Raw genomic sequence first — 12,016 nt, 5'->3', positions numbered from 1 at the left:
ATTATAAATGTGAAGGAAGAGATGAAGTTGAATGAAATAAAATGCTTAATTAAAATCAGAGTACACAGAAAAAGAGGTGTAGAAAATAAGACGTACAATGAATTGAAAACAGTTACAGAAATGACAGTTTTTATCCAACTGCATCTATAATTCTGGTGTAAATATGAGTTAAAAGACAGATATTATCATAATGGATTTTAAAAGTAAAGACTCGGGGCACCTGGGTGGCTCAGTCAGTTAAGCATCCAACTTCAGTTCAGGTATGATTTCATGGTTCATGAATTTGAGTCCCACATCAGCTTTGTGCTGACAGCTCAGATCCTGGAGTCTGCCTTGGTTTCTGTGTCTCCCTCTCCTTCTCTCTCTGCCCCTCACCCAGATATGCTCTGTCTCTCAAAAATAGATAAACATTAAAAAAAAGTACACTCACTTATATACTGTTTACAAGAAACATCTTTAAATATAGAGACTCAGTTAAGAAATAGACAGTGAAATATATACCATGCTATCCCCATTCAAAAGAATATTGGAAAAGCTATATTAATTTCAGATAAAGTGACTTTAGAACAAGAAAGAATATCAGAGTAAAGAAGTATATTGCTAATGATAAAGAAGTCAATTCTCCGAGAAGACATAACAATCTTAAACATACATGCATCTAACAATGAAGCATCAACATGTAAGGCAAAAACTGATAGAACTGAAAGGAGAAATAGACAACCTTATTATTGTTAAGAAAATTCAACATAACTCTCCCAATAATTGATACCTCAAGCAGGCAAAAAAAAAATCTACAAGGGTATAGATTACATGAACAGTATTATCAATAAACATGGTCTGGTTGACAGCGATAAAATATTCTATTGAATAACAATAGAATACAGATTCTTCTCATGCACATTTGGAACATTTACCAAGACAGACCACATTATGGACCTTAAAACTTATGAACATTTAAAATAATGGAAATTCACAAAGTGAAAAATACTATATAATTCCACTTATGTGAGATAACAAATGTCAAATTCATAGGAACAGAAAGTAGCATGGTGGTTACAAAGGATGGAGGGGAGAGGAAAATGGGAAGTTGTTTAATAGGTATAGGGTTTCACTTTTGCAAAATGAAGAGCGCTGAATGTTGGTGATGCTTTCACAACAAAGTGAATTTACTTAATGCCACTGAAATGTATGCTTAAACATGGTTAATGTTTATTTATTTTTTGAGAGAGTAAGAGAGTGAGAGTGAGAGAGAGAGAGAGAAAGTGAGCATGCAGGCACATATGAGAGCAGGAAGGGGCACAGAGAAAGTGACATAGAATCCCAAGCAGGTTCTATGCTCAATACTGATGTGGGGCTTGATATGATGACCATGACATCATGACCTGAGCCGATACCCAGAGTTGGATTCAACTGACTGAGCCATGCTGGTGTTCCATGTATAGCTGAACCATGGTTAAGATGGACATTTTTATACATGCATTTCAATACATTTTTTTTAAAAAATGAGTAATTGCTAATGATCTCACTGACATTAATAAATAAGCAGGCAATACCACAAACAACTCTATGTCCATAAATGTGGTATAGTAGATGAAATGAACAAATTTCATGAACATAAACTACATATACTTTATTAAGAAGAAACACCTAACTTGAATAGCTCTATATCTTAAAAAGAATTATTAGCTAAACTCATTCTAATAAAGAAAAAAATTTCTACATTTTTTTCTACATGCCCGTGTTTTAACTAGTAAATTTCACCCAACATATAAGATGAAATAGTACCAATAATACTAATTCTATAAAATCTTTTTATAGAAAGTATAAAATAAGGTAATATTTCCCAAATCTTTTTATAAAGCCAGTATTACTCTAAAACCAAAATAAAGACATTATAGGAAAAGAAAACTATAGAAATATCTCTTGTGAATACAAGATAAAATCCTTAACAACATATTAGCAAATTAAATCCAGTAATATGTTTAAAAAATGTCTCCAGAAATGAGGGTGGCTTACCACTCATAAAGCAATTTATGCAGCCCTTAATATTGTCAGAGAAAATTACAAGAGGATATGATCATCTTGATAGACAAAAACAGTCAATAGTTTAACACTCACTTATGCGAAAGCTGGGAGTAGGGAAATTTTTCTCGGTCTAGTAACTGGTATGTACAATGAACCTATAGCTAATGCAATAAGCAATGGTGAGCGAGTAAGTGCCTTGGGTTCAAGAGCCAGGCACGCATGTCCACTCTTACTACCCCTGTTCCACATAATAGTGAATGTCTATTTTGTTCAATAATACAAGAAACAGAAAAAATACAAGAAATAGAAAAAAATATTAGAAAATAAATATAAAAAATAGAAAAAAAGTTCAACAAATGGTTCAAAAATAGAAGAAAAATAAATACAAGATATAGAAAAAAAAAGTTTAATTAATCCAAAGGAAGGAAAAGATGAAAAGAAGTACCCCAAACCATATTATAATCAAAAACTTTTAAATAAATGATAAAAAAAATCTTAAAAGTAGGCTTTAGAGATAAAGAAACATAGGCTGACAGCAAATTTGACAACTCAAAACCTTATACCTAGGAGAGAAATACTGTAATTCAAGAATGAAAGCAAAATAAAAACTTTTTTTTCAGTTGCAAAAAACCATTGTGAGCAAACTAGGACTACCATATACATTAAAGGAAATATTTCATGCAGGTGAACAATGATACTGGATGGGCCTACATGAAGGAATGCAGACACCTGGGAATATTAAGTATATGGGCAAATGTAAAATATTTGTTCATTATTTTAATCTCTTCAAGTGGTTATTAAGTAGACTAAGAACAATAACATTCTATTGTAATGTTTATAATACATGCAAAGTAAAATCAATAATAATAGCACAAATGGTGGGAGGGGAGAAATGGCTTTATACTACTTGTGAAATTTTTTTTCTTAGGTTGTTAATTTTAATTCCAACATAGTTAAGATACAGTGTTTTATTAGGAAGCCAGACCATGATTCTTTAATAATGCACATCATAAACTATAGAAAATAACAAAAAAATATAATAAGGAAATAAAGGAGAAAAATGAAATCAGATATAATATTTATTATGAGAAAATTAAGGTATTTTGGATATATTGGTGGATAGACGGATAATTTATACAACTTTACAGATATCTCTTATTTATATAAAAAACATCAGCAAAATTAAAATTCATGTATTTTTGAAAGATCAGAATATCACATTGTTGAAAGTCTGAAAGTAAAATAATATTTAACTTGTTTTACTCATTATAACTGTGTGTTGCTTGAAACATTTAAAGCAATAATATTTATTGATAATTGTATGGATAAAATAGAGAAAAAATAATTGTTAATATACTTTTTATCAGTATTATCTGCAGTTAATAAAATATCCCTTATATTTATTGTAGTCCTAGAAATCTATTATAATACATATACTATCATTACAAAAATTATTACTATGGAGAAAAATGTGTACTTGAATTTCTTTTTAACTACAAATCCTTTGGAAATATGTAAGCATTAAGCAATATAAAGTCATCCATTCAAAAGTCAGATGAAGGGACAGTGGGGTGTGGTAAAGAGAAGTTATGAAGTACTAAAAGAAGAAAGGTGTTTGCAAAGTTATTTTAATTATGAAAGCACATTAGAACAGTATCAAATCTGTGATGCTGTCAGGAAGATAATGGCAAGAGAAAGCAGAGGTGTTTAGAAATGGAGTTTATAGATTAAGCATTGTGTTAATCACCCTGGGTCATAGGGCTCAGTCACATATCCGACAAATCTTCACCTATTTTTTAGTATATGAAGGCAAAAAGAAATATGAAGAAAGACAGCTATTTGTTCCTGTTAATTTTTTCAGCTTTTTTCTTTCTTTCTAGTAGATACAAAATATTTTTCATTTAATTCCCTTTAAGAAGGGACTCTCAGATAGGTTGAATTGTATTTTCTTATTTTTGCATGTAATTCAGTTCACAAATATGCATGAAAGTTGAACCCAAATATGACATTGGTAAAGCATGGTTTCTGTTCACAGAGAATTTCAATATATTACTTCACTTTTCAAACATGATCTTCAACAAAATGTTTTCTAAACATATTGTTCTTTAATGTTATTTTTCTTCAAAATTGAACATGCTGTTGATTTATTTTAGCTCACCTAAGCATCTGATTGATCTCCAAATTTAGAATCCAGTGCATCTGAAGATTTTGTTTCTATATTTATGAAATCTATACTTCCTATTACTAGAAGCAACAATTTTATTATTTAATTTTAGCTTTAGAAGACATGACATACAAAATTTAAGGAGATAGACATACAATTAAATTAAAAACAAGTTAATAACACTGCTATACAGAAAAACATGTAAAAGCTAAGGAAAGTAAGATAATGGCCAGCTTGCAGTATTCCCTCAAGAAATAGCAAAGCATTTATGGATCAAATTATGGGTAAAGGGAATTTAACAGGTAAACACTAACTTTAATAAGATTTGTGAAATCCCAGAATTTAAAATTATATGAATGTCAAACTTATAAAATTTGAGATCAGTTATAATATTCCTTTTGTTCTTATATGTATCATTGATTATTCTTGAAAAATCATGAAAATAGATTATTAATCAGAAAAGAAAGAGAAACCTAATCCATTATATAAATTCACACTGGTAAATGCTGATAACCACGGAATCTTGAAAAATTTATTTTTAAATCAATGCTACTGCATTCATATGGCAAATATTTTGAATTTTCCCACGTTTCTTAAAATTCTTTTAATTCAAAGAGAGTCATCATTATGAAAAAAGTATTTGTTTACTTTTTCAATTTTATTTTAGAAATGAAAGTCATTAAAGGTATGTCACCTAGTAGATATTTAGCATTTTAACTAATCGAATTAATAAAAGTGATGAAGAAAATTCTCTTCACCTTAGACTACAATTTAGAAAATGAGGTTGCTTTTGTTGTTTTCAATAAAATCTTGGTAACTTTTGGTTACAGTGCTTTTGTTAACTTATACAAGAAACCTACTGCTTCAAAAACTGGGCATTTAAGAGTTCCAGTCTATTGATTTCAGGATACTCAATATTTTGCTTTATTTTCAAAATGACAAGGACATTTATCACTTCAAGTGTCCATAAGAATACAATGGGTAAAATTTTTCAGTGTTAATTAGGTGTAAGTCACTGCTTACACTCAGTAACTCCCTAAAACTTCACAATCATTCTATAGCTAGACATTATCATTATATTATTAATATATATTTTAATAATACAAACAGCATATTCAAGTTTTGGAAATTGCCAGAGTAGACAGCTACTAAAATGGCAGAAGTAGGATTTAAACCCAGGTAGTCTCACTGCAAAACCTATACTGCTAATCACTGTTATAAATTACAAATTATAATTATGTTTACCTTAAAATGATATATAATTATAATAAATAATATATAGTTATTATAATATATGATAATATGTAATTGTGGATATGTATAACATATGCTATATTTTATACTGATGCTATAAATACATTAGAAAGAACTAATGAAGATGAATACTACCTAGGATCATTCCCATCAGTATGTGAAAATGGGACTCTATAATTAAAGACAATTACAATATATAGGTTTCATAAGAAGTTAGTTATAAAGTCCATACAGAAATAGGAAATAGTATTATATAGACGATATGTGGTAAAGAAAAAAAAAACTAAAGTAAAAGTAATTCTCATGTTTTTTGTAAAGGAGAAATGTACATTTTAAAATATAGGAATAAAAATAAGAGAACCCTTCCATTATTAGCATGTATTTAGTAAAATAGTAAGTTCTCTCTTGGCTCAAGGATTTTATATACTGTTTTACTTTCTAGAATGCTTTTACCTGTAACACATCTCCCCCATCCATACCCCACACACATTCTGAACCCGCTTTATACAAATTCAGCCTTTAAGTCTCAGGTTAAATGCTATTCTTGCACTAAACTACTTCATTACCAAATGTATTTTCCTTATTGTTTCCTTCCAATTTTTTACAATTCAACACTTAAATGTACTTCTGTGATTTGAATATGCATATATTCAACTAGTTTCTCCTATAAACTCCATGTTTAAATAATAAACCCCTTGTATTTTTTCTTCCTTAAAAATGTGTATGTATATGTATGTATTAGAGTACTGGAAAATATAATGTATTAAGTAAATATGTCTTTAAAAACTAATACCACATTTATTAAATGATTACTAGGTATAAATATTTTAATATGTTAGTTGTTTAATTTGACAACTCCGTGGTATGATTATTGTCCCATTTTTATCGATAAAGATAATAATCTTCCAAGAGGTAAAGAGATTCATCAAAGTGTACAGAGTTCATGAGTAAAAAGGCAGCATTTGATCCCAAATTTATGTTTGTATTAAGTTCTTAAAATTCACATTTGTATTAAATTGCTTCCCTTTCCATAACTAAAGAGTTAGAAGACCTTAATTTCTGGAAATATTGCAATTGTGTTTTCCTCTAGGTGTGAGTTTGCAAATTAATAAAATTAATCTAAAATCCAGATGGAGAATGGATGATAAAGAATGGTCAAGGGGCACCTGGGTGGCTCAGTTGATTAAACATCCAACTTTGACTCAGGTCATGATCTCACAGTTGGTGGGTTTCAGCCCTGCATCGGACTCTGTGCTGACAGCTCAGATCCTGGAGCCTGCTTTGGATACCATGCCTCCCTCTCTCTCTGCCCCTCTCCTACTCATATGCTGTCTCTTTCTCTCTCTCTCTCTCAAAAATAAGTAAACAAAAAAAATTCTAAGAATGGCCAAGAAAATTCTAAAGAAGACATGGTTATATAGAAGTTAAGTGAGAGCTGGAAAATAGATCAATACTGCAGAATGAAGAGACTAGAAACAGATCTATCTACACAGAGAGGCGCCATATCAGTGAAAAGGTGGTCTTTTTAAAACTAAAGGTTGCTGTATAATGATCGTCACTATGAATATAATACAGTAAAACAAAACTGCATCCCTAAATTCACCATACTCAAACACTCATTTCATGTACATTAAAGAATTAAATATAAAATATTGAAATATAAAGAGTTTAAATGGATGAAAATAAGGAATTCTGAGTAATACATAAAGTCATAGACCACTTTTACAATATTAAATAATAAATTGTATAAGAAGCACCATAAAATGTGAAAAGACAGTCCTCATTCCTCAGACATTAGATGTATGCAATGCATATAACCCTTTTCCAGGGAGCTTTTCTTTTCCCTTACAATAAGCAGAATTACCGAACTTCTTTGAAGATAGTAAAACAACAAAAACAACAAAATACACACTCAGGAACAATTTTACATTACTTGTATTCTGAACATTGGATTTTAAAACAATATAGAATAAGAAAATTAAGGTTGTGAGAAAATCAATACTAAATGGTCTAAAAGAAAACAGTAAATACTTACGAGTGGAAACATCCTTGAAGGCTGAATCCCTCAATTTGAGTTCTCATTCTGTTTTCTTTGGCTTAGAAAGAAAAGAACTTACCAACTGAGAGTTCTCTAGGGTATATGGGCCTTGTGGATGTACATCATGAAGAATGGTGCCAATGATGTTTAGTCAGGGTTATTTTCTTTTTAATTAAAAAAAAATTAATGTTTTATTTATTTCTGAGAGAGAGAGACAGCGTGCGCAGGGGAGGGTCAGAGAGAGAGGGAGACACAGACTGAAACAGGCTCCAGGCTCTGAGCTGGCAGTCAGCACAGAGCCCGACATGGGGCTCGAGCCTGACACGAGGTTCGAACCTGCGAACCAGGAGATCATGACTTGAGATGAAGTTGACGCTTAACCGACTGAGCCACACAGCCTCCCCCAGGGTTATTTTTTAAACTGCAAGTGTTGAATACTATAATAAATAAGCAAACAAACCTGAGTTTGGGAATCAGTTCTCATTCTCTTCCCCTCTTTGCTCTCAGGGTCTGGATTCCTGTTCTCAAATTCAAATTCAATACTGGAGTTTCTTGTGTCTCATGTTCATCCTAATGGCTTCATATAGCTTATTGGTACGGTCTACTTGGCTTATGATTTTAACTTCCACATCAGAACAGCTCCTGGAACACATAGCCACTCACTGAATACTTTTACTCAATGAAAGTACTGCTGATAAAGAATGCCCCTTTATTATTTTCTCCTATATTTTCCAAGTACTCTGTACTGCTTCTTTTTTTTTTTTTCTAAATTTATTTCTGAGAAAGAGAGAGGGGTGCAGTGTGAGCAGGGGAGGGACACAGAGAGAGAGGGAGACACAGAACCCGAAGCAGCCTCCAGGCTCTGAGCTAGCCGTCAGAACAGAGCCCGATGTGGGACTCAAACCCATGAACCGTGAGATCATGACCTGAGCCGAAGTCGTACACTTAACCGAGCCACCCAGGCGCCCCTCTGTACTGCTTCTTGAACATCACTTTGTTGCAGAAGCTGCAAGGGTCACTATCTCCTAGTTTTTGTCTTCCTTACTAAGAGTATCTGGACAGCACAACAAACAACTCCACAGAGACATAGCATAGAAGCAACTGTTTGTAAAACACCTAGGTTATGCAAGAAGAACATTTATTTACTAGTCTCAGAGAATGTGTAGAAGGGGCAGGAATCTTTAGGAGACTTCTCAGAAACAAAGGCACTGGCAAACACTATTTTCCTCTCGTGATCCCCAACACAGACATAAAGACACTTGAGGAAACCAGCACAGTACCAGCACTTTCCATCTAACTTGCTTATATCATGCTCCACTCCTACAGTCTCCTGTAGACATGCCAATTCCATCCAGGACTCAGCTCCAAGTTTCCTTCAACTGCAGACCCACATAAACCAACTAATACTGTACATCCCACTCCTCCCCCTTTTCTGCAAACCCACTCCCTCCAACTCAGGCAGCCTGCGTATCAGGAACCTGCAGCTTCCCTCTCACAGTGGGCCAGCCAAGACCTTACTGGCATGATACACTCTACCCCTGTTCTCCTGTGGATTCACTCCCTCCAGCCCTATGGCAGGAGTATAGGGGATTCCAGGTTTCCTCTCATAACAGACATGCACAGACCTTGCTAAACACCACATACCTCTCCCTTGCCTTCTATTGTGGACCTGCCCTCTCCAAGACACCTTTGGCAGGATACCATCCAAAGTGATCCCATAAGCCCAGCAGCATGCAAGCAGCCCCCACAGGGGCCACCACCACTTCAAAGAGACCCTGCCCATGGAGCAAAAGATAAACACACACACCAGTTCCATTGCAGCCCAAGCAGTGGGCTTGGGTAGACATCTGGTTTGACTGCAGGCCCCACTCACCCACTAAAGACCCCTAGGGGAAAACACAGGGAAAGCATGCTGTAGTTCACTGCTACTGCATTTCTAACAAATGCCAGGTATTGGCCCAAGGTGGCCCCAGACTGGTCCACTAACAACACAGGACCAAACATTGCCCACAGTAGGCAAAACAGCCATTGCATATGACTGGACTGAATGCAAAAGTGGCTCAGCCACAACATAGGCACACATAACACACTTAGGAAACATCCTTGAAGAGCCAAGTATGGGTGAACAGGGGATACTGCACTGCAGGGGACTATAGGACCTCTCTACATAAAGCCACTACTTTCAAGAGCAGGAAAGGTAGCTGACTTTCCTAAGATATGCAAACAAACACAGAAAGTTAGACAAAATGAGGAGGCAGAGGAATATATCCCAAATGAAAGAACAGGATAAAGTTAGAGCAAGAGAGCTAAATGAATCGGAGGTAGATAAAATGCCTGATAGAGAATGTAAAGAAACTCACAGGACTTTGAGAAAAGACCTCAGTGAGACCCTAAACAAAGAGATAGAAAATATAAAAAAAAGAACCATTCAGAGATGAAAAACTCAGTAACTGAAATTAAAAATACACTAGAGGGAATAAATAATAGACTAAAGGAAGCAGAACAATGGGTCAACGACCTGAAGGAAGCAATCAAACTGAACAGAGATACACAATAATAATAATAAAGGAAAATAGGACACTTAATGACATCATCAAGCATAATAGCATTATTATAGGGATCTCAGAAGGAGAAGAGAGAAAATAGGGACATAAAACTTATTTGAAGAAATAATAGCGGAAAACTTCCTGAATCTGGAGAAGGAAAGAGATATCCAGATCAAGGAGACACAGAGACTAATTCATATGTCCATATGGTATTTTTCTTTCTCTGACAGACTTGTATCACTTAGTATTACACTCTCTAGATCAATCCATGTTGTTGAAAATGGCAAGATTTCATTATTTTTATGGCTGAATAATATTCCATTGTATAAATATATCACTTTATTTTTTATCCATTTATCTATTGATTGACACTTGGGCTGCTTCCATAGTTTGGCTTTTGTAAATAATGCTGCAATGGACATAGGGATGTAGGTATCCCTTTGAATTAGTGTTTTCAGATTCTTGGGGCAAATTCCCAGTAGTGGAATTACTGGATCAGATGGTAATTCTATTTTTCATTTTAAGAGGAACCTCCATACTGTTTTCCACAGTTGCTGTGCCAATTTGCCTTCTCACCAACAATGCAAGAGGCTTCCTTTTTCTCCACATCCTTGACAATGCTTGTTTTTCTTGTGTTTTTGATTTTAGCCATTCTAACAGATGTGAGATGATAACTCATTGTGGTTTTCATTTGCATTTCACTGATTAGTGATGTTTAGCATCTCTTCATGTGTCTGTTGGCCATTTGGATGTCTTCTTTAGATAAATATCTATTGATGACTTCTGCCCATTTTTAATTGGATTATTTGTGTTCCTTTGGTTTGAGTTGTGTAAGTTCTTTATATATTTTGTATACTAAACCTTTATCAGATAGGTCATTTGGAAACATCTTGTCCCATTCAGTAGGTTGTTTTCTAGTTTCCTTGATCATTTTCTTTGCTGTGCAGAAGCTTTTTATTTGGTGTAGTATCAATGTTTTGTTTTGTGGATGTTTATTTATCTTGAGAGAGAAAGACAGAGCACAAGTCGAGGAAGGGCAGAGAGAGAGGGAGGGAGAATCCCAGGTAAGCTCTGCACTGTTAGCCCAGAAGCTCGATCCCAAGAACCATGAGATTATAACCTGAGCAGAAATCAAGAGACAGACACTTAACTGACTGAGCCACCAGCTGCCCTCCAATAGTTCATTTTTTGGTGTTGTTTCCCTTGCTTTAGGAGACATAAGTAGTTCAATTTTCTTCTTCCATTACTAAAGCTCATATCAGTGTCTTCAAAGTTATGCTCACATGTAAGTGCTGCAAAGGAAAGGATTTTTGTTTTGAATGTAGATGGGTTCTGCATGGTACAAAGTACTAGTTAAAAAGTATGTGTGGAACAATAGAATCCAATTCATTTTTCTGCAGAGGGAAAAAGTAAACTTGTAAAATTATGTCAATCTGGAGAAGTCTCATAAGTCCCTTCCACACATGCTCTGAGACTAGTAAATAAATATTCTTACTGCATAACCCAGGTGTTTTAAAAACAGTTGCTTCTATGTTGTGTCTCTGTGGGGTTTTTTGTTGTGCTGTCTCTTTAAGGGCTATTACCCTCCAGGCTCTCCCAGAGCTGAGTTCATTGATTTTTTAAAGTTCCAGGTGTTAAACTCCATTCATTGTAATTACAATGAAATTACACCCCTCTGGTTTCAAAGCCAAATGTTTTGGGGACTTTTGTCCCTGTGAAAGTTCTCTAAGTCTGGGGTGCTGGTGTGAGGGTCAGTTTCTCTTACCTGTCTGCACTGGTCGAATCCCTCCATCCTGCAGACAGGCCCATGGGTCCCTAAACGGGACCACCAGACCATATCTCCACCCTTCTTACCCTCTTCAACTTTGCCTCTTCTCCACATTTAGCTGTAGAGAGTGTTCTGCCTTTCTTTGAGTCATTTTTGGGGTTATTTACATTGATGTGGGTGTTATCTAGTTGAATCTTTGGGAAGAGTCGAGCTCAGAATCT

At 34.3% G+C, this 12,016-nt stretch overlaps 1 pseudogene; it reads right to left on the bottom strand.

Annotated features, from left to right (window-relative positions):
* LOC144234622 (tRNA selenocysteine 1-associated protein 1 pseudogene) overlaps positions 1-8,832 on the bottom strand; it is a 50,543-nt pseudogene extending 41,711 nt beyond the window's left edge.
* Positions 8,833-12,016: the final 3,184 nt, after the last annotated feature.

The sequence above is a fragment of the Crocuta crocuta genome, unplaced genomic scaffold (genome assembly GCF_008692635.1).
Source record: "Crocuta crocuta isolate KB4526 unplaced genomic scaffold, BGI_CrCroc_1.0 scaffold115, whole genome shotgun sequence".
Taxonomy (NCBI): Eukaryota; Metazoa; Chordata; class Mammalia; order Carnivora; family Hyaenidae; genus Crocuta; species Crocuta crocuta.
This window is presented reverse-complemented; position numbering and strand designations above follow the sequence as displayed.